Source organism: Pongo pygmaeus, chromosome 12, assembly GCF_028885625.2.
Source record: "Pongo pygmaeus isolate AG05252 chromosome 12, NHGRI_mPonPyg2-v2.0_pri, whole genome shotgun sequence".
Lineage (NCBI taxonomy): Eukaryota > Metazoa > Chordata > Mammalia > Primates > Hominidae > Pongo > Pongo pygmaeus.
In genome coordinates, this window is record NC_072385.2 from 47,997,212 (window position 1) to 48,019,790 (window position 22,579).

Here is a 22,579-nt window from a genome sequence, read left to right on the forward strand (position 1 = left end):
GTGGAAATGTTGTAGGCAAAGGCAATTAGCGGTCACACTCCTGGGGTTGTTGCCACAGACCCTAATTTAGCTGACCTAGAGTGAGAACAGAGAAACCATCACCTTTTGGGAGAATGATGGATAGAGGGAATAGGAAGGTCCGCTGCCAGTGGGGACCCTATCAGGCGAGTAAGACTCCATTTACCTAAAGTGATCAAATAAAAAACATTTACCGATATCATATCTGCTTCTATTTTTATATTTTCCCCTACAGTTAATATATTATAAAAAATAAACAAAAACATTCTAATCTTTTGTAGCTGGGGGCCCTGATGCTGGGATTCTTCTGTTCAGCCCCGCTGTGGAATATAGCACTTCTGAAATTCATACTCTGTTTGATATTAATATCATTTCAGATAAGCAAATAAGTATGTGCCAAATCCAAGGACAGGAAACTGTCTGCATAAATCTTGGATAAACAGATTTCTTTAAAGAAAACATTTAGTGATGTGTTACCTTGAGCCAAATACTCCATGTGTTATTTCGTTTAACCCCCACAACCTTATAAGTTGATGCTATTATTATCCTCATTTAACAGATGGAGGGATTAAGGTACAAAGAGGTTAACTAACTTGCCCAAGTCTATCCCAAACCCAAAAGCCAACTCTTTTTTTTTTTTTTTTTTTTTTGAGACAGAGTCTTTCTCTGTCGCCCAGGTTGGAGTGCAATGGTGCGATCTTGGCTCACTGCAACCTCCGCCTCCTGGGCTCAAGTGATTTTCCTGCCTCAGCCTCCTGAGTAACTAGGATTACAGGTGTGCGCCACCACACCAGCTAATTTTTGTATTTTTAGTAGAGACAGGGTTTCACCATGTTGGCCAGGTTGGTCTTGAACTCCTGACCTCAAGTGATCCACCTGCCTCGGCCTCCCAAAGTGCTGGGATTACAGGTGTGAGCCACCACGCCCAGCCCCAAAGGCCAACTCTTTTTTTTTGAGACAGAGTCTCGCTCTGTTGCCCAGGCTAGAGTGCAATGGCACAATCTTGGTTCACTGCAACCTCCGCCTCCCGGGTTCAAGTGATTCTTCCACCTCAGCCTCCCAAGTAGCTGGAATACAGGTACACGCCACCACACCCAGCTAATTTTTCTATTTTTGTAGAGACAGGGTTTCACCATGTTAGCCAGGCTGGTCTTGAACTCCTGACCTCAAGTGATCCGCCCACCTCGGCCTCCCAAAGTGGTGGGATTACAGGCATGAGCCACCACACCTGGCCAAGGCCAACTCTTAATCCTTTCATTATGCTAGTGCTGGAAGAGAAGAAAACATACCACTCCTGCAGCCCATCCTGGCACTCCTCAGATAAGGGCAGTCAGGCCCATGGGGTGAGCTGTCTCACCAAGGTCACGGAGGACACTGGCAGAGCTGGGATCAGAACAACCCAGGTGTCCTGGCCCCCAGCTACAGAAGAGCTATGATGGATCAGGTTATTTTTTTTACAACACATAAACGTAAAAATAATTGGAAGGGGATGAAATACTAATGTAAGCAAATCAATATTATAAATACCAATCTGAGAAGTCATAAAACACAACAAAAGAATACTTGTATTATTGAAAGTTTCAATATGGATAAGCCGTAAGGCATGCAGAGCATGCTCAACAGCTCCATACTGCCCCCTGGTGGTTCCCAAGTGCCCACGGGAAGCATGCTGGACCAATAGACCAGCGTGAAACAAAGGCCCTGGACAAGGATACCTGCTGCACTGAAAACCCCAGGAGCCGGTGACCTGGTGGGCCAGACAACAAAGATCCTCCTGGGCTGGGCACCAAGCCATCAAGGGAAATCTCTGGGTTCCACTCCCATTTGTTTGCAGAATTTGAGATAAAGAAGTTATGAACTCAGTAATGAGTTAACTACTTTTAGTCTCTCATGTTGGCAGTGGCCTTTTCCCCCTTTAATTACCACAGGCACTTTTTAATACCCTGTTGGTGGAAAAGTAAATTAGTAAATCCTGTCTTGTGCAATTTGGAAGTATGTATCAAGTTTTCTGAAGGCTTACTGTCTCTAGGAATGCATCCTAAGGAAACAATTAAGGATGCAAGCAAAATATAGCTGCAAGGATGTTCACTGAAGAGCTGTTTATAATAGCTGAAAGATATTAAATGCCTTATGCTATAATTATGATATCTGAATTTATGTAGTAGGTGGTTATTTACAGAAACAGAAAGGTGTTTACACTGTTAAGTGAAAAAGCAAGATACAAAACATGTATTTCCCCCTGTGTAATGGGGAGTGCTTAAAAAAAGAAAAAACATGTATTGAATCCTACTTTTACTTGTAATTTTGTAAAACAGGTATCTTTATGTATGTTTTGAGAAATCTGGAAGAATATACACTAAGAGGTGAGTTGAACTTATCTCTGGGCGACAAGATTATGGGTGTTTTTATTTTATTCTTTTGGCTAAACATACATTGATTTTAAAAGGTAAATGCAAATATATGCAATGGGAATCACTTTTTAATTTAAAAAATTTAAATATATAAAAACACTCAGAAAAAAAAACAACCGAGTAAAGTCTAGATTCAAATCTTCAGCCTCTCATTTCTGAACTTCTGAGTGCTGTTTTCTTTTGAATAGGGTCTTGCCCCTGACAACCTTCCCAACCGTTCCCATTAGGGCCTGGAAAAATGTGACCTCAGCCATTTGGAACCCTTCAGTGATTCCTGGGCAACATACGCTGGGGCCAGTAAGTGCTGTGACTGCTAGCTGCAGTCCTTCCTTGGCTGAGGAAGGGTCCACTCTACAGCCCCGCCCTGGACACTCTCCTCCACTCTTTCCCTTCCAGAGGGATTCCCCTCTGGGGGAAGGTCTGGGCGCCAATTCAACCAGAGGAGACAACCCAGTCTGCTAGTTCTCAGATCTCACTGGCATCAGGGCTGCAGGGAGGAGCTTTAAAAACACTGATTCCTGTCCGCCTTCCCCATTATGATTTAACTCTTCCAGGGTGCTTAAGCATCTACTTTTTTTTTTTTTTTTTTTTTTTTTAGCTTCCAGGTAATATTAATGTGAGGTCAGAGTGGTCCCCAAATGCTCACACCTACCCCTCCATAACTTTCGGCAGTTTCTACCCATTGTTTGGGCTTCTCTTTCAAAGATGACCTTCCTGGATCTATGGTCCTGTCTCTTTTACACTCTTCTTTCACAGGCCAGAGCAAGCATCCACCCACTTACTCATTAAACACTGTTTAGTGCTACTGTGTGCCAGGTTCATGGTTCTCCCCTACCTAAATCCTTGCGTAGAATACATATCTTCATTCCAGTGGATCCATTATAAGGCTCAAGGTGGAAGTTTCCGGTAAAAATGGAGAATCTATAACCTGAGAGCAGCCCTCATAAATTAGCCATCAGAAAGTGAGACAGGAAATGCCCACACAAGTTTCCTGATGGTTTGTTGGACAAATTCACTATCATAACCCATATGCCATAAACATTCCTAGCGGCGTTAGCACATTACATGCCTTCTTTCTGGGTTGGGAGAGGGGCTGCAATGCATTCCCCCAACTCTCCAATCAAATCCAGGGCTTGGTCTTTATGGAATTTCAAGCATCCAGGCTAGGCTAGTTGGGTTGGGGAGGAGGGTACATTTCAGAGCACAAAGGCTCTAAAAACATTTCTCAAATCCCCTGTCATTTCCTGACTGACCTAGTAGAACACCAGTTCTAGGCATAGCCTGTGCATGAAGTTGGTTACAGAACTTAACTTTCACAAGCAGCTGTTTGAGGACCGAGACTGGGTGGTGATCAGGTCTTGTTCAGGCCTGATGATGACCTGAAAATTCCACATCTTTGCCACTTCCTTCCTGAGCCCCCAGTTCCTATCCAGACTCTGAAACCCAATCACTGACCAGGTGACAACTCCATCTCATGTCCGAGGATTTGTGATGCATGCACAGCACCAGACTGGGTAGGTGCGGCCCGTTTGAATACTTTTTGTAAGTCCATTGGCCAAATTCTCATTTGATCCGCCTTGATTTTCTATGTTCCATTCTATCCATTCCTGGAGGTCAGCAATACTCACTTAGTCACTCAAATACACGCTGAATTAAACTCCAAGTCATGGTTCAAATGGGTCATTGATTTCTTCCTCTTCAATTTCCATTTTTCCCTTCAAAGAAGGAAAAATGGGCAGGAAAAATCAGTGCAATTGGCTGGAGACCCACAGTTGGATGGGCCCTGTGCTGAGGCCGTCTCTCCCTTACAAGCTCTTTACAAAACCGTCAAACCCCCAATGTCAATGCCTCCACTCCCTCCAATCATTCGGCCCACTGCCACCTGCCTTCCACGTCACTGGCCCTGTTCTCGCTAAGGCCACTGCTGACCTCCTAACTACCAAACCCAATGTCACCTTCCAGTTCTTTTTCCTAAGAGGCCCCTCAGCTTCTGGGGCACCCTTTCAGCTGATTTTCCACTTACTCCTCCAGCCGCTCCTCAGAGCCTTGGCCTGTGCCTCGAAAGTTGGTGTTCTCTGGGTAGTCTCCTCCTCCTGCTGCAGGTCGGCACCCACGCGGTGATCACGCTCATCTCTGCAGCTGGCTCCAGCCTTCCTCCTCATCTCCAAGTGCTTCCTTGACACCGTGCTACAGGCAGCTCAATCCCACACAGACTCATCAAAATCCAGCCCTGATCCTGTTTCCTACATCCTATCAACCAAGGCTCCTTTGAAAGTGAAAGGGCACACCTTTAACAATTATGATGGATGATGTAACCCAGGACATGCGGTCACCCTGAGTATTGTACAAACCTTGGGGATCATTCTGGCCTATTCTCTTTCCCTCACTCTTTACAACTGACAGGGGACCAAGTCTTGTCATTCTAACTTCGACTGTCTCTCCAATTGTTCCCCTTCATCTCTGCTGCTCACTGCCCTGGACCTCTGTAAAGACTCTGAGCTGCCCTCCTGCCTGCAGCCCCTTCCCAGGCCACCCCACCCTTCCTGTGATTGCATTACTTCCCCCCCTCCACCCCACCCCCAACAAAAGCTCCAGGGGTTCCCGATGCCTGCTCAGTGGGCATTAAGGCCCTGGCCCACCCTTCCCATCTCCAACGGCCTATTCCCAACAACACCCTCCATCCATTTTCTAGCCAGCCAATCATTCCATTCTCTGAGTGTTTCGCTATTTATGCCCCCAAGTCTTTTGCCAAAAGGCTGCCATGCTTTTGCCAGTGACTGGACCATCACCCTGGGTACCTTTGGTCACTGGCTCAAGTGAAGGCAAACGGCTGCTGAGGGACCTCAGCTTTCCCCAGTTGCACGTGGAAAATGTGCAACTGTCATGATGTAGATGACACTCTCTCCTTCTCCCTCTCTCTCTCTGAGGCCCTTCTTTCTGGAGTTCCAGAGCTACTGGCCTGGCCCAAGTTTGGGGTAGGGGTAGGGTATCTGAAGCCACTGCAGTAGCAAGTACCCAGTGTTAGCCTCTAGTTCCCCGCTCTTGGGTGTCATTTCTTCCTGGGTCCATGAGTAGCCTTCCAAAGGGAATCTGCTGGAGAACTTATTGGAGGATGGCATCAGACTCCAACTCTAGGGACCACAACCCATATGCTTGTTCTCTAATTGCTTTCAGAGTTCCGGAGAGACCCTGTGACTTCCTGGGTATCCCCCATGTATATGATGGGGAATTCATTCTGCTGGTTTGATCTCTTTTCCTTTGGGCAACATCTTTAAAAAAAGTCTTCCTTGGAGACTTCAAACCTGGATCTTTAACAAGTCCTTGATGAAATGCTTGGAAATGCTCATGTTTTTACCCTGTACTTGACAGCAGCCTCTACAGACTCCTTTCTCCATATTCTGCTTGGCTTGTCAGAGGCTAGAGGGATCCAAAAGAATTCCTCAGGGGAGGAAGCCCTAAGCCTACATCTTATTCTTTTTAGTTTAGTTTTTTTTTTTTTTTTTTTTTTTTTTAAGAGACGGTGTCTTGATTCTGGAAGTTGCTCTCAGAGGCAGCGTGCGGGTATGCTCTTTGTGAAATTCTGCCATGGCGTACCATGGCCAGGGCCAGAAAGTGCAGAAGGTGATGGTGCAGCCCATCAACCTCATCTTCAGATACTTACAAAACAGATCGCAGATTCAGGTATGGCTCTATGAGCAAGTGAGTATGTGGACAGAAGGCTGTATCACTGGTTTTAATGAGTATATGAACCTTGTTATTAGATGATGCGGAAGAGATTCATTCTAAAACAAAGTCAAGAAAACAACTGGGTCGGATCATGCTAAAAGGAGGTATTCCTCTGCTACAAAGTGTCTCCAACTAGAAATGATCAATGAAATGAGAAATTGTTGAGAAAGATACAGTTTGTTTTTAGATGTCCTTTGTCCAATATGAACATTCATATTGTTTTGATTACCCTTATTACAAGATGGCAATAAATGCTATGGGATTGTTTGTATTACAAAAAAAAAAAAAAAGAGAGATGCTGTCTTGCTCTGTTGCCCAGGCTGGAGTGCAGTGGCACGAACATGGCTCACTATGGCCTCCTGGGCTCATGCGATCCTTCCACCTCAGCCTCTTGAGTAGCTGGGACTATAGGCACCCATCACCACACCCAGCTAATTTTTTTTTTAACAGATGGTATCTTGCTATGTTGCCCAGGCTGGTCTCAAACTCCTGGCTTCAAGAATCCCACTGCCTCAGCCTCCCAAAGTGCTGGGATTACAGGTGTGAGCCACCATGCTTGGCTTCTTTTTAGCTTTGACGATATCTGCTTCAACTCACCTGACTGCTTAGGCTGGGTTTTAGTTACAGCTAAGGCACAGCTTCTTGTCCTTACAAGCTTTGTCAAGACACATGCTTGCTGGTGGAATCATGTACAGCCTCCACTTCACAAAGTCCTCTTGCAGGCATTGTCCAGGGAGGTATCCTTCGTGAGCACATGCTTCATAATCACAAACATGAAAATTATCTTCCTTTTAATGCCTGCTTTAAACAGTAGCCACTGGAGGTGGAGAATCCAGAGGTCTGGCCTGTGTAATTCACTTCGATAGAAACCAAATGCCCTTGTGTACAGGCCTATGGGCCTTGTTATTATAGTTAACTTTTATGGTGGGTTTTAGGGGCTGAAAAAATTCTACTAATATTATTGGAAATACATTTTATAGCTTTGGCTATGAAATACCACACACACACACACACACACACACACACCCCAGCAATAATTGAGGAAGTAATTGAAAACAAGTAACACTTGAGTATATGTGCAAATTCTACACAGGTGACTGCAAACCACAAAGATACTAATGAGAAATGGCAGACAGGTTCTTGGCAGGTAGGATCTCACAGGACGTGTGCAGGGCCTGTCACAGTAGATATGATAACTGAGGGAGAGCAAATTCTCGGTCATTGTAATAAAACCAAATCCCAGAAGAACTTCTTTTACATCCCAGAGTGGAGGACAGCTATTTTAGGATGTTGCTGCTTGGACACACCTGTTCTATCAGAAGGGGCTGAGGTGATACTGAGTTTTCTTTTTTTCTTCTGTATCTTTTCCCCCTTTGTATCTGTGGTACACAGTACAGCACATTATTCAACATATGTTCATTAAATGGCCACCGAAACATCTTTCACACAGGTTAACATATGGCCAGGCCTCACGTACAAGGTCTATTTGTTTATTTATTTTTTGAGATGGGATCTCACTCTGTCACTGGGGTTGGAGTGCAGTGGCACGATCTTGGCTCACTGCAGCCTTGACCTCCCAGGGCTCAAGTAATCCTCCTACCTCAGTCCCCGCCGGGTAGCTGGGACTAAATGCACGCACCACCATGCCCTGCTAATTTTTTTTTTTTCCTGTATTGTAGAGAAGAGGTCTCACTATGTTGCCCAGGCTGGTCTCGAACTCCTGGGCTCAAGCAATCTGCCCGCCTCAACCTCCCAAAATGTTGGGATTACAGATGTGAGCCACTGCGTCCGGCCACGTACAAGGTCTCTTTAAATGATGAATTGGAAACATCAGTATTTCTTCTTTTGTTTAAATTCCAGTCCCCTGCCAACGTACACTGCCATACCAAGATTAAATAGAGAAGGGCACCTGGAAGCATCTGGTTCGCTGTAAGCACTTGACAGCTATCAGCTATGATCATCATTTCTTCTTACTGATGTTACTGTAACATTGTGGATGAAGCAGTGTTTGCCTTAATGAATGGGGGTGAGTTTGGGAGGACTGCCCTCCAGGGATGTCTTAGTTCCAGGTGCTGCAATTTGCAGTCCTGGAAATGGAGAAAGGAGATAAGCCTGCAGTTTAGTGCCAACCGTGAAAGGTCAGTTGGGGGGGGCGCTGCTGGGGGCCTCTTGGGAGTTCTCAGAGGCCCTCCCCTCACATATGCACAATATCTGGTGTCCCAGCCACCAAGATCTGGAGACCTCCAGAATGATAGGAAGCTTCTGCAGGGTCCAGCCAGTGCTCAGGAACACTCACAGCAGCTCTCCTTTTTCCTTTCCTCATTCAACATCCCCACATTTCAAGGCTCTCTACCAGCATTTCTTTGTTCATTGTTCAGAAAAAAATGAATCAAGCCATGACTAGAGGCTTGAATTCAACTTTAAAAAACTGTATGGCTCAAAGGGTCTCTATCCAAGTTTTTCCCAAAAGATTATTCTCCAAGGAAAAAAGAAAACAAAATGGCTAAATTGCAACATTTTTTCAGTCTCCATTATCCCACGGCTCTCTTAACCCCTTGAGACACACAATCTTCAATAGTAAACAGGGCTGAAGTTTGAGGGCAAGGCCTAGAGAAGCTGTTTAATTTCTACCCCAAAGACAAACTCAGATTCTTTCACAATTTTCCCTCAGGCCAGCCCTCTGCTTTATAGGGCCAAACCACTGAAAGAACAAATGAATGCGAACAATTTGCCTCCCAGCAGCGAGCACTAAGATTTCCTACAGATACGAATTCCCAAGCAAACCCTGCCCAAAGATAATAAAAATGAAGGTTGGGTTTATCGGGCTTTTTAAAGGGTGGCTGCCTCATCTTCTTTAGGATCTGAATACGTTTACACGGGGATTGGGGGGACGCTTACTGACAGAGCAGTTTTAGAAAACCAACACAGGCCCCAGAACACTCCTCAGTCTGCAGCGGCTCGGCCGCTCATTCCACAAATACTCACTGTGCATCCACCATGCGCAGCCACACTGTGTGTGGTGCTGTGGGGGACAGAATGACAATGTGTCTTGGGAGGTGGCCTCAGCTATAGGTAGGGAGGACAGGGCTTCTGTCCCAAATGGTAAATGTCATAGAGTGGGGGTATTACAGAGTGAGGCCAAGAAGTGGGATCTGAGCCAGACCTTGAAGAGTACAGATGGCAATTTCCACAGGGCAAGGCTGTATTCTAGAACCAACGTATTCATATTAATAAATAAGCAAGGGTTTTGAACTGAAAGGACCTACGACACTGTTTTCCTAAAGACGCCTTCGGGGGCAGGCATGGCTACAATTTGTCTTAAGTCTCAGAGGTCAGTGATGGTCACCCACTGGGGAAGGAAGGGCATGCAGACAGCCCCTCCAACCCCAATATCTGCAGGGTTTGGGACAAGAACACAGATGCAAGCCCATATGCTTACACATGTAAAAGTTACAACTCAAGCTGACAAACTGAGTTGTCAGCTTGACATTCTCTCCTCCCCCCTTGACAAATATGAATGCTATGAAAAGGCCAGGCTCGAATTTAGAATTCCCAGACTCCTGGGTTCTGTACCAGAATGCCGTGGTGGTAAGAGAGCCTGATCTGGCACCCCCACCATTCCCAGTTCCATCTTGTCCTATGAGGTCTTGGGACCACATATGGAAACATCCCAGACATCTCAGCACCCCCATCAAAGCTCAGCCCCAGGCAAACGCAAGCCCCCCATCTCAACCCATAGGTGTGCACACCAGTGGCTTGGTGCACGTCCAGGCAAGAGCCAGGCAGGCTCTCAAGCCTCAGGATCCCATTCTTTGGATCCTCAGCTCCGTGGATTCCTGGCCTGGTCAGGAAGGAAGTGGCCGGGGTGGTCAGAGCAGGGCCCTCCAAAGTAGGGTCCAATGCAGGCCCCCCTGCTCAGGCCTAAGGGTACAGTGTGCACAGGCAAGGATTTGGCTCACTGGACTGTGAGGCACACTGTGTCGTGTGGTTTTGATTATGATGATACAGGCTAACCTTTATCCCAGATAATGAATACAACATTAGTCTGGTTTTCACTTAATCCTCATCAGCCCTATTGAGTTTAGTATTGTTGTTATTCCCATTTCACATATGAGGAAACTAAGATTAGAGAGATTTTAATTTATCCAAGGCCACACAGCTAGGGGTTGTGGAGCCAGGATTTGACTGTTATACTGAGTCTCATGGCCTAAAAATACTCAGAGGAAAATCATTTCCTGATCCCGAATCATGGAAAATCAAGAGCCGGAAGGAACCATGACATTCATAATGTGGAACCCTCACTACGTGGCGGGAGGGGGCAGGTAGCAGAGAAGAAATCCAGGGTCCTGCTTCCGGGGCAGTCCCCATGCGGGCAGCAGCATGTCCCACAGAGTTCAGGAGGGCAGCAGCACCTGGTGGGTATGCTGTGCAGTGGGCGTGGGCTCCGCAGGGCATGCAAGGGGAAGCCAGTCAGGGTCAGGCAGGGCCAGAGCAGCCCCGTGGGCATGTGTGGCCAGCAGCTGGCACCACAGCCCTCTGTGAGCTGAGAAGGTGACCTCACTCCAAGTGGGGCCCTTGGAGCTATTTTCTAAAGCTGCTGCCTTTGATGCTTTCTTCAAATCCCGTGAGCAAAGTGGCAAACTTGGGTGGGGAAGCCCCAGAATCTGGCTGCTGTGCGACTTCATTCTGTTTCCAAACAGCGGTGTGGGAGCTCAGCACCCACTCCACCGGGCAGTCCGAGGATGCCCTGGAGCTAAGCCGGGGAACCTGTTCTTTCTCCCTGCAGCTGTGCTGGCCAGCCAAGGCCTTGGTAGGTCAGGAAAGAGGGATTTTTCTTTTTTTAAATTAATTTAAAATATTTAAAACTAAGGCGTAATATGTATATATAAGCAAGTACACAAATCTCTTGTGCGGCTCAATGAATTTTTAAGACAGGATTCTGTTCTGTTGCCCAGGCTGGGGTGCAATGGCTCAATCAGAGCTCACTGTAGCCTCGAACTCCTGGGCTCAAGCAATCCTCCTGATTCAGCCTCTCGAGTAGCTGAGACCACAGGCATGTGCACTACACCCAGCTAATTCCTAAAATTTTTGTAGAGATGGGGGTCTCACTATGTTGCCCAGGCTCTAGTGAATTTTTAATATGTAATTTTTTTTTTTTTTATAAGATAGAGTCTCACTCCATCACCCAGGCTGGAGTGCAATGGTGCAATCTCAGCTCAGTGCAACCTCTGCTTCCCAGGTTCAAGTGATTCTCCTGCCTCAGCTTCCCGAGTGGCTGGGATTACAGATGCCCACCACCACACCCGGCTAATTTTTGTATTTTTATTAGAGATGGTTTCGCCATGTTGGCCAGGCTGGTCTCGAACTCCTGACACCTCAGGTGATCCACCCGCCTCGGCCTCCCAAATTACAGGCATGAGCCACCGCACCTGGCCCAATATGTAAATATCAATGTAACCACCAGCCTAGATCAAGATGTAGAATGTATTAAATTGATTATAAGTTGCAGAAGCAATGCATGAACACACTCTCCTTGTAAAGCATTAAAACATGAGCTGTGAGCCGACCCGTTCCAGTGTCCCGCCTACACACACAAGGCCCCACTGTTATATGTAATTGATTGTGTGTCCGGAAGCAGGGGCTTCCCCCTAGGCATTCCCAGGCCTCCAGGCAGCTGAGCAGCCTGACCCAACAGGTTTGGGGTCTTTCTCCTTGAACATTCTCTTTTGCCCACTCCCTTCCCCCACCCAAATCCTCCAACAGAGAAAGAACCTGTGGATTCTCCCACCGTGGATAACACAACTGCCTCGCTGAGATTCCTCCCTCCCTATCCTTACAACTTAAAGCAGTCTGACTCGGATGCTTCTAAGCTGTGGCTGCAGAGAACACAAAGAGCAGCCTTCAGCGCGCGGACGCACCATCGATGAACTGGGGTGGCGGGGGGCCGCCAACCGGCCCCAAAGCACATCGAAGCCAGAAACTGCCCGAACTAGTTACATTCCAGCAAGATTAGCACAAGGCCGGGCCTGCTCCTGCACCCACCCCTCCTCCCCTCCTGGGCCATGAATGGGATTTTTAACTATTTCCCTCCCACTTGCTGTCCAGCCTCACACATGGACAATGCTCCCCGCTGTTTGCACATTAACCTCCCATTTGCCAGGCAGCTTCTCAGGGGCTGCAGATTAACATCCACCAAACTCAGACAATGATCCCCGGGGAGGGGTGCAAGGGGCTCAGACAAAAGCTACAGACACTGAGCCCAGTCAATCACTGCACAGTGACCACTGGCCAACAGTGCAAGGGGCTCCTGGACTCCAGACACACAGGAATCACCACAGGCGGCTCATTCCTGGCTCTGGGCACCTGCCCCACGTGGGACCAGAGAGGGTACTCCCCTAATGCAGGCCTACAGCAACCAGAAGACACCCTCCCCACCCCATCTAATCTGCGACATTCTGGCCTAGGAGGGGCCCGAAAGGATCAGGGACTGAAGGGCTGGGAAGACAGAGGGCAGCCCTAGGCAGGCCTCGCAGAAGCCCACCCTGTTTAGGCTTCTCCTTCCTTCTGGCAAAGCAGAGCTCACAGGGGACAGAACAGGAAGCAGGTGCCTCGGGCCCCTGCCCTGGGGCTCCCTGGAAAAGCTGCCTGGTCTCTCAGCAAGAAGGGCCCCTGACTGAAGCAGCTTGTAGACATGATACCATACATCGAAGCCATTTTCCTATTCCCTTGTGTGCAGGTGTGCACACAGGCATGAACTTGGAAACACAACAGCATGTGGGGGGAGGGAATGGGGAGAGAGCTGGACTGTGAGGTATGGGAATGGTCCTTCTATGTCCTAGGCCAGCAGCTCAGCCCCCGCATTTGTATTAAAAATCTCCTCCAGGTGATGCTCATGCACCCTGGTCCTGAACCAGAGGCCGTGGAAGTGAACAATCGCATGCATTAGCTGAGGATCCCGTTAAGATGCAGTCTGGGTCAAGAGGTGTGTCGTGGGGCCCAGGATGGTAAGTTTCTAACCAGCTCCCAGGTGACACACTCTTGGCCTACTGAGGCCTCAGACTGGGCGCATCATCAGAAGGGCGATCTCTCTGTATGCTGCTTCACCAAGTAGTTGTCTGGCTACAGTTTCCACCCTTCTGGAGAAAGGTCACCACCTCTCAAGACAGCCAGTTGCAGCTGCGGACAGCTCTGTTTGAGTCCTTCCTCATATTAAGACATCCAACAGTGACAATCTGAAGTCTGTCTTCTCTTGACCTGGTAGTTCCAGACCCTCAGAAGAAGACCCTGTGGCTTCCACTCCTGTTTTCCCCACATACCTGTGCCTCCTCATGTAGGCCAGTGAGGCTGTTTTTCTGAGCTTCATTCTCTTCTTAGTACTAATGCCAGACAGGGTGGGGGCAGGGGAGCAGATCTCAGTGCAGATTGGCAAGGCTATTTGGGTAGGAGTGAGAATAGAGCCCCCAACGGAAACAGAAACCAGAGTTCTAGCCTGGAGCAGTTAACATACAAGAAACTTAAGGACAATCAAAAAGCAACAACCACAATTAATGTGGTTTACACAGGCAAAACTCATTAATGTGGATCGGGGTGCTGGAGTTTACCTTTGCTAGGCAAACCCTTTTTACAGACAGTACAGATTAATTGCAAGCAAGACTCCAAGGGGAATATCTAAATGGCTATGAAGCAACCTTCGAGCCCCCCGATGCAGGAAAAAGCACCACTGACCTACAAGGGACACAGAGAGGACTTCGTCCAGGGAGCCCCCTTGCCAGTCTGGCTTCAATTCCTGGTGAAGCTCAGAAGCAATAAACCTGTGCTCCTTTTGAAAGGTTTTATAATTCAGAAGACCCCCTAATTCACACTAACATCCACCCCAAGTCTGAATTAATTGTGTTACCCAGCAGTTCTGCTAAGGAATCACTTCTTAGTACTTAGTTCTGCTAAGGAATCACTTCATCATCACTGCTGCAGGGAAAATTTGAGTGGGGCTGATGGTTTGCAGTGGCAGCAAGTCTACAAATGATTATCCCTAATGAGATGATGCGAGAGCAGCCTCAAATAAGGCACTCCTCCAGCTGCTCCATGCCCAGCTGGGCTTCCTGCCCTCCCACCCGCTCCAGGCCATGAACCCTTCATGGGGCTCTCATGGCAAGAGGGGCCTGGATCTTCCAAAGGTGAAACCATCCCAAAGACCCAAGGGCTCCCACTCAGTCTCCTGCTGCCACTCCCTGCCCCACTGCGAGGTCACAGATGACAGTGGGATCTGGCTGAGCTAGGACTGAATCCTGACTGTACTCCTTACCAGTTGTTACCTTGATCTAAAGTTAATCTTTCTGAGCCTCAGCTCCCACATGTTGAAAAGGTATTAGTATAATCCAGTTCCTAAGATTGTGTGGTGGTTTAACTGAGTGAATGCTTAGCATGCACAGGGCCTGGAGTAGGTAAACTCTTACAATGTTAGTAAAAAGGAGGAAGATTTCTTTTAAGGACAGAGAGATGGCCTCTCTTCCTTTGAGGCTCCAAAGCTCACTGTTCTTCTCTTGTGACACTAACATTTCCCTGCCTTGAGATCAGTTCCACTACTTTTGTTGTTGCTCTGGTGGACCAGGAAACAGAGAGTTCCTATATAAGGTCATGGCCTCACTCATCTTCTACTTACCTATTGCAACGTTCCACCCAATCCTTGCAATTAGTAGGAACCTGATCAATATTTCTGCATTGACTTGCCAGCATGAACCAGCCTACTCAGGACAAAGCATGGAGGTCGTAACCAGATGGGTCAAACAGCCAACAGACCAGACCTCCCTGCCCCCGCCCCTGTGAGCAGGTTTCTGTCCTTACGAACAACAGCAGTTGCGTTTAGGTAAAACGACAATTACACTTCTGACTGGCTGTCAAACTATTCATGAAAATGGCCACCAACATCCTATTTTTTAAATCAAACACTAAGCCATATGTCTGCTACACAATGAAAAATCCCAAACCTATGTGGTTTAATAGGCTTTCCAACATTTCTTCAGAAGCCTAGATCCCTAATGCTTACATTTAAGGTGACACTGGCTTACGGTCTGTTGTTCCATAGTCTTATTGCACTGTCTACACATCCTACCTCATTTTTACAGAAATGGGTCATTAGGTCAGGGACCACCTTCTTCCATGTCATGACATGCTTTGGTTGGGAGTGGCGAAGGTCTAATTTTAGGCCCTCTGAGAAAGGGCCTAAAATTTCCTAAAGTAAGCAATAGAGATCAAGTTTTTAGGTTTTCTGAGGTTTTAAAACCAGAAAGCCGTTCTGTTTCCTTGAGCTGCCATCCATTCAACCCTAGAAGTTGCAGCCTGCCGTTCTGGGCTCAGAGAAGGGAGGACTAATGCTCAGAACGGTTTCCCTGGGGAGCTGGATACTAGGTGCTGAGGTTGGGCTCCTTGGCAGGGACAGGCCTCGGGGAGCTTGTGGTAGGGGCTGCTTGGAAACCACACACTTACTCTGATGACACTGTTCGTGTGCAAGCATTTCTAGCCTGTTCTTTGGAAATGGGCTGTAGAAAACATTCATTCCTTCAAAACACACCGCTCTTTTGTGGTCTTTTATTTCCCCCTTCTTGCCTCTGCTGCTCTCCTGGGAGTCAGGGTCTCCCCAAACTCCCAGGGAAGGGATCTCTTTTGGAGAGGCCATGCAGAGGGGTCACACCGAGGCTCGGGTCAGGGTACTAGAGTGATAGCAAATGCTCATGTGGAATTGTCTGCCTGAACGGGTGGCTATAAATTATCACAGGGTATAACTGCCTGAGCCCATGTAGGTGAATTATCTGCAAGTCCTGCGAATGCTCAGGGGTGGGTACCTAACAGCTGCCATGAATATGGCTTCACAATAAGTTTCCTTAGATGAAAACTAAGAGTCCAGAGGCATCAGCTAGCCTGTGGGGAGGATGTGGGAGGACCACCCATGGCCTCAGTTTCCCTGGGTACACCACTCACTTCCCTCAGAGTCCTTTCTGTGATACCTGCCTCCCCCAGCCCTCTTGTCACTGTACCACCCAATGCACACACAGCAGCAGAGAAGCATCTAAAGTGTGAGTGTGTGTGTGTGTGTTTTGAGAGAGGATCTCACTCTGTCGCCCAGGCTGGAGTGCAGTGGCGCAATCACAGCTCACTGAAGTCTCGACCTCCTGGGTTCAAGTGATCCTCCCACCTCAGCCTCCCAAGTGGCTAGGATTACAGGTACGTGCCACCACACCTGGCTAATTTTTTGTAGTGATGGGGTTTTGCTGTGTTGCCCAGGCTGGTCTCAAACTCCTGAGATTCACTCAAGTGATCTGCCTGCCTCCGCCTCCCAAAGTACTGGGATTACAGGCGTGAGCCACTGCACCTAGCCTAGAGTGTCTCTAAATTGCAATCTGAACTTGAATGGGAAACTGTCAGCTAGTTTAAGGGGCAAGCAGTAGGTAGCTTCTTGTCACATTTTCTCAGTCAGATGCCAGTCACAGGGAACTATCAAAAAGCGGCGATTTACAAGAGCGACCTGAATAGACGCTCTGGTCTGGTCTCTCTCCTTCAGCTCTTATATCCAGCTGGTCCCTTCTGTCCTGAAGAAGTAAACAGCCTCAAGCGGGGCCCAGAGACTTGGGTTCTAACTCGACCCCAATTAGCAATGTGATGACTTTAGGCAGGTCCTTTCCCCTTGCTGATCACAGCTGCTAGAAAAAGCCTTTATGGAAACAAACATGTATTAGGCCCCTACTGTTTACACTATATACTGTGCACAATAAAAGGCAAAGGCTTTTTATTTCTTCCTCACAAGCTTCTCTTTGTGTGCAATAGAAATGAGGGCTGATTATCATTTAGACATAATAATATCCGGATATGGGTCATTAAGCAGGGCAGTGACCTACCCACTTGGTCCACTGACCTATTCTTGGTTATTGCAAAACATTATTCAGACAGCAAGATAAATTGGTTAATTTTTCTTTCCACTCCTAAATTGTTAAATTAGTTACAGCAAAAAACAAAACCCAAGTAAACAAACCACACAAACCTCCTAAATACAAAGTAGGGCCCTGATCCTGCCATCTGTTTTACTCCTAAATATAGGCTGGTTTATCTCTCTCCCACCTTTGGTGGCCTCAGGCCATGTTCTCAGGCCTCTAACTAACTCTTAGCTGCTATTTAGAATCCAGCTGTTAATTACTTCTTTAACACCTTTTTGCTGCTCAGTCTGAACACTAAGTATTCTCGGAGACTACAGTTTCTCCTTTGCCTTTCTTTAGTGGCTCTGAAAGTCTCTCAAAGGTTATCTGTCCTCAAGATGTGCCTAATTCTGTGCATTCAGGGCTTGCTTTGCAGGGGACGGCACAACTTGGGAGCTTTTAACATACACAAAACACAAAATAGTGTAATACAAAGCTAGCCAGGCTTATTAAAAATCTCATTTTTCGGCTAGGCATGGTGGATCACGCCTGTAATCCTACCACTTCGGGAGGCTGAGGTGGGCGATCATTTGAGGCCAGGAGTTCGAGACCAGCCTGGCCAACATGGTGAAAACCTGTCTCTACTAAAAATACAAAAATTAGCTGGGCGTGGTGGCCGGTGCCTGTAATCCCAGCTACTCAGGAGGCTGAGGCATGAGAATCGCTTGAACCCGGGAGGTGGAGGTTGCAGTGAGCCGAGATCGCACCACTGCACTGCAGCCTGGGCGACAGAGCTAGACTCCGTCACAAAAAAAAAAAAAAAAAAAAAAAAAAAAAAAAATCTCACTTTTGAACTAGTCTATGTTTAATATTTAATATATTACCAAGGGCTTTTTAAAAAGGCCCAGTTACCAATTCCTGTGTGTGGCAAGGTGAGAAGGCCAGGGGTGGTGGGTTCCTTATGGCTTTGGTCTATTGCAGATGCCTTCCAGTAGTGGACCAGAGCAGCTGGCACTGGTGTACTGGCATCTCCTTCAAACTTGGTGTTCAGTGATGTCACGTTGGTAGCTTGAAATCAGCCACAGGGAGAGTATTTACATCATGGAAATTGGCAAACGCTAATCAGAGCACAATCCTCCCTACCAGGAGCTGACTGTTAAATATTTACCAGTACATCACTGCTTATAACCCATTTCCCCACTTCTCTTTCTATCATTAATTTAAAGGACTCATTTATTGGGCACACAGTCCACTGCATTAGACACAAATGCCACAGAAAAACAATAACAAATGTTACCTTTCTCTGTCCCTAGCACTGTCTATGTCTTTACACTGCAAACTCACTTAATCCTCCGAACAACATAGTGGGATAAAGAAATAGTGTTATCACCTTTTCAAAGATGAGGAAACTGAGGCACAGAATGGCAAAACCTTGCTCATGGCCGCAACAGATGATGCGTCCAGACCCAGAACTGAGGGCTTTTCCCCACCCCACAGAGCCCATGGGTTTCCTACTCTCCCAGGAAAAGGCCTGGATGGAGGCCCAGTGTGTAAAAACTCAGGGATATGTTCCACCAGAACTAAGACTCAAGAGCAAACGAGTTTTATGGAGGCTTTGTACCAGGAAGGGTTCTTAAGGGAGACAGTTGTGCAGGCTGTGAGGAAGGTTCCGCAGACCCCCAGAAAAGCAGGTGAGTGGCAAATGAGGTCACCTTGAGAAGAGGGGTTTTGGAGTACAACAGGCCCCTTGGCCTGGTACACTTCGTCAAGGCAGAAAAATGCCTTCCACTTCTGGAGGGAAAAAAAGGAAAGAGGCGCAGGATGCAATTAGGAAAGAACAAATATATCCTCAGATTCTCACAGCTGAACAACTAGGGAAAACCCAGCCTGTAAACAATCAAAAACTGGGTGTCGCCAGAGCAAATACCCAGGTCTCTGCTCACCCATGCAAGGGTAACTGCACAAGAATCAGGGCCCACACCAGAACAGGCCAGCGAGGGACCACTTTTTCCTTAGCAGTAGTGGCAACGGCAGCAGCTGGTTCTCCTGCTGGGCTCCCAGTTGGAAATTCCAAAGGGAACTACTTTTTGCATTCAGCACACGAAGAGAAAAACTGCAACTAGTGAAAAATAAAAACTAAAATTTCAAATGCTACTTTGTAGAATGCAAACAGTCATAGTCTGCCAACAGACATTAGGCTAGGTATTTCCTTATGATACTTACGAGAGAAAGAAAACCAAGTTCACTCCCCCTTTCCCTACTTCCTCCCGTTTTTTTTCCCTCCCCAAGGGAATGAGTCAAGTCAGTCAACAAGTATTTATGGAGCACCCACAGGACTGCAGAGTCTGGGAGGAGGCACGGGTTGCTGGAAGAAGCCCAGGATAGCTCTCATTTGAGACAGTTAAAGGAAATGTCAATCCTCAGGCCAGGTCTAAACAGGGCAGTAAAGAACTGACTGCCACCTGGGTGGGTTTATTCTGGACCAATCACTCACTCCTGGCTGAGCTGCCTCTGTTATTGGCAAGGCCAAAGTGGGTGGATCAGCTACGTTCATGTACATTTTTGGAAAACTACAAGCACAACGCTAACAATCTTGATGGTTTATGGGGTGGGAGTTGGTGGTTGGCTGAGATACTCTTCTTCCTCCCTCCCAAAAGGCCCCACAATGATAAAAATTAAACAAATGTCAGGTGTTCACCATTTCTCCTCTGCAAATGTAAGTGTGTATAAGTGGGACGGGAAGGCTAGCAAAACCCAGGGCCCATGGAAACAGCCTCCTGGGGGCCTGTCCGCTCTAGTTTGGAGACTGGGTTGTATTTATTTGGCTGCAGATCCTGCTACTCCAAGTGTGCTCCCTGGACCAGTACCATCAGCACTATGTGGGATTGTGTTAGAAATGCAGAGTTCCAGGCCCCACGACAGCCCTACTGAAGTAGAATCTGCATTTACACAATATCTTCAGATGGTTCCCATGCACTGGTGAGTTGAAGAAGCATCAGTCCCAATAACCAAGCAAGTGTTTGTTATTAAACCCCAGAGAGCCCCCAAAGTCACATTTGGGGAACATCTGCCTTTCATATTGCAGGCGGGCAGTTAGCTCCCTAGATTTCCTGTTCACAGAAAGCAAATACCAGTAAAGCCTAAAGATTTATAAATCTATTATGACTCCTGGTTTAAAAGTAGGTACCTGGAAGGACCCAGGTCAGTTGCACATTATTCAATCACCATAGGAAGATATATTCTTGGAGCTAACAGAACCGAACACTACCAGCCACAAGGAGTCCTTTCACATCTACATTACACTCAACTAACTGCGTGCTGGCCTAGATTCGCTTCTGTTTTAAATATCCAAGCTATGTTTGAATAACCTGTATGGTTACAACTAGGATCACTGCATCTGGAAAAGTCACCGCAAACCCCCACACATAAATATGGTGATTTTAATAACAAATAACACATTTGGAGGCTGGTATATAAGTATGCAGGCAGAGGAAGCCACTGAAGATGTTAATTTGCATGTTCACAAAGAAATGGAATCCAGCTGCAACGTTAATGCTTAATTCTACAGAGCCATAGGACACCCGCGCAACCTTACCATGGGCATGCTCTAAATTTAAAGCCGATTTTCAAACCCTCACAATTTTGGCAAAAACCTCAATTCAACTGCTTAAGGAGACTGGATTTTCTGTGAATCCTAAAATAGTGCTAGCAGAAAAAAGTCCATTTGTTTAAGTTTTGCAAGTAAAAGTTAAAGACAAGCATCTGAATTGATTTGATGCAAAGTTTCTCAAAACATTCACCTTGGGGCAGGAAAAACAAAAGGTCTCATTGGAAGAGATTCCTTCTTATAAGGGATTGGAATTTATGGACTAGGGTCTAAGTTAGCTGTTGCTTTCTGGTCTCCTACACTTATATTTACTGTTTAAAGTAAAATGTGAAAATTATATCAGACTTTAAGAAGATAAACCTTCTGAAATAGGATTCATATGAGTGAATGTGTTTGTGTAAGAGGGAGAGGTTATTAATAATAGCGGTCATGGTAATATTAATAACAATAAAAGGTAGTGTGCTAATTTGGATATTGTATCCTGGTAAGCTGTGTTCACTTCACCAGTTTCTCTAAGAAAATGGAGTCTGTTGAACTGCTCACTAGCATGGTGTACTTGCTCAAGCACCTGCAAAAAGACAGAGGGGGCTTCTTGTAGGGATGCAAACCCAGTAGGGCAAACAAACAGAGCCTGGTAATAGCACAATCAATCAACTGTTTCAGTTATGAAGGAAAGAGCTGCTAAAACCTCCCACTCCAGTGGAATGTACCTCATTGAAAGCTCTTGGCACTCACTCTTTACAGAGAATGGTGGGTAGCCAGGACCTATGGTGACATCAGGCACAGAGCAATTCTCCTGTCCTACAAGTGGACAAGAGGGAAGGAGGGTGGTGGTCAAAACCATTATGGGGGTACATGTATCAGATAATGACTAGACTGCATGATTTCATGAGATAAGAAAAAATATCTTGAGAGAAATGCTTGAGAGTCCTTAGGATTGCAATTCTGCTGAGCACTTGGCTCATCTGTTATTAATAAATGCTGGTGGCAATATCTGTGAGTACACTTGTCAGAGGGGCTACTTCCTTCCCCACCGAGCAATGGCCAGATGGAGAAGTCAGGAGACCTGCGCGGAGAGCCTCGCCTTGCCAGGGGCAAATCCATCACCTCAATAAGCCTCAACTCACTGTCTATTAAATAGGAGTGATTATACCAGCTGCACTTAATTCTTAGAACTATTTTGAGGATGAAATGAGATAATGGATGTGAGTCGTTAAGTATGTCAATCTGGGAATATGTGGGTGGAGCTGTGTGGGAGGTGAGCTCCCTTCTGCTCTGTCATGAAAGGCATGTGACACTCTTCATAGTACTTCCCTCTCCCAGGCCCCCAAACAAACTTGCCTGTCAATTTTGACACATTTAGAATTCATTAAGTAATTAAATCCATTTTGATCTGAGTTTTCCTTTGAGGGCAGTTTAAGATTCCACTAAGCCTGTGAAGCTTATGTGTAATTGCAAGTGGAAATTCCACCCAACTGTGTTGAGACGTCCATCATCGATTTTTTCCCAATGCATGATTTCACTTGCCTGGATGGCACTGTTACATCTGGAGATCAGAACCAAGCCAACCACCACCACTAGCAGAAGCAATAAATAACACCATTGCATTGAGTCAGCACTGTGGACAGTCCTGTCCTAAACCACACTCATGGGGGACACCTGACTGCCATTCACTTGGAGCTCTTTCTGGGCAAAGGAGAGCTGGTCAGTCACTGGGTGACCAAAACCGGCACTGCACTGCCCAAGAGGGACATGGCCATCCTTTAACTGTTTCCATCTGACAAACTGCTTTTGGTATATGGGCAACTGTTATCTGTTTATTTATTTATTTATTTATTTTGAGATGGACTCTCGTTCTGTCGCCCAGGCTGGAGTGCAATGGCGCAATCTCGGCTCATTGCCAGCTCCTCCTC

The 22,579-nt window shown here is 46.7% G+C and overlaps 1 protein-coding gene and 1 pseudogene across 2 annotated transcripts in view; one reads left to right on the top strand and one right to left on the bottom strand.

Moving 5' to 3' along the window:
• Positions 1-22,579, bottom strand: part of TCF7L1 (transcription factor 7 like 1) — a 177,029-nt gene that overhangs the window by 41,982 nt on the left and 112,468 nt on the right. The gene's annotated exons all lie outside the window — the stretch shown is intronic.
• On the top strand, positions 3,007-6,417 carry LOC129030267 (small nuclear ribonucleoprotein E-like; annotated as a pseudogene).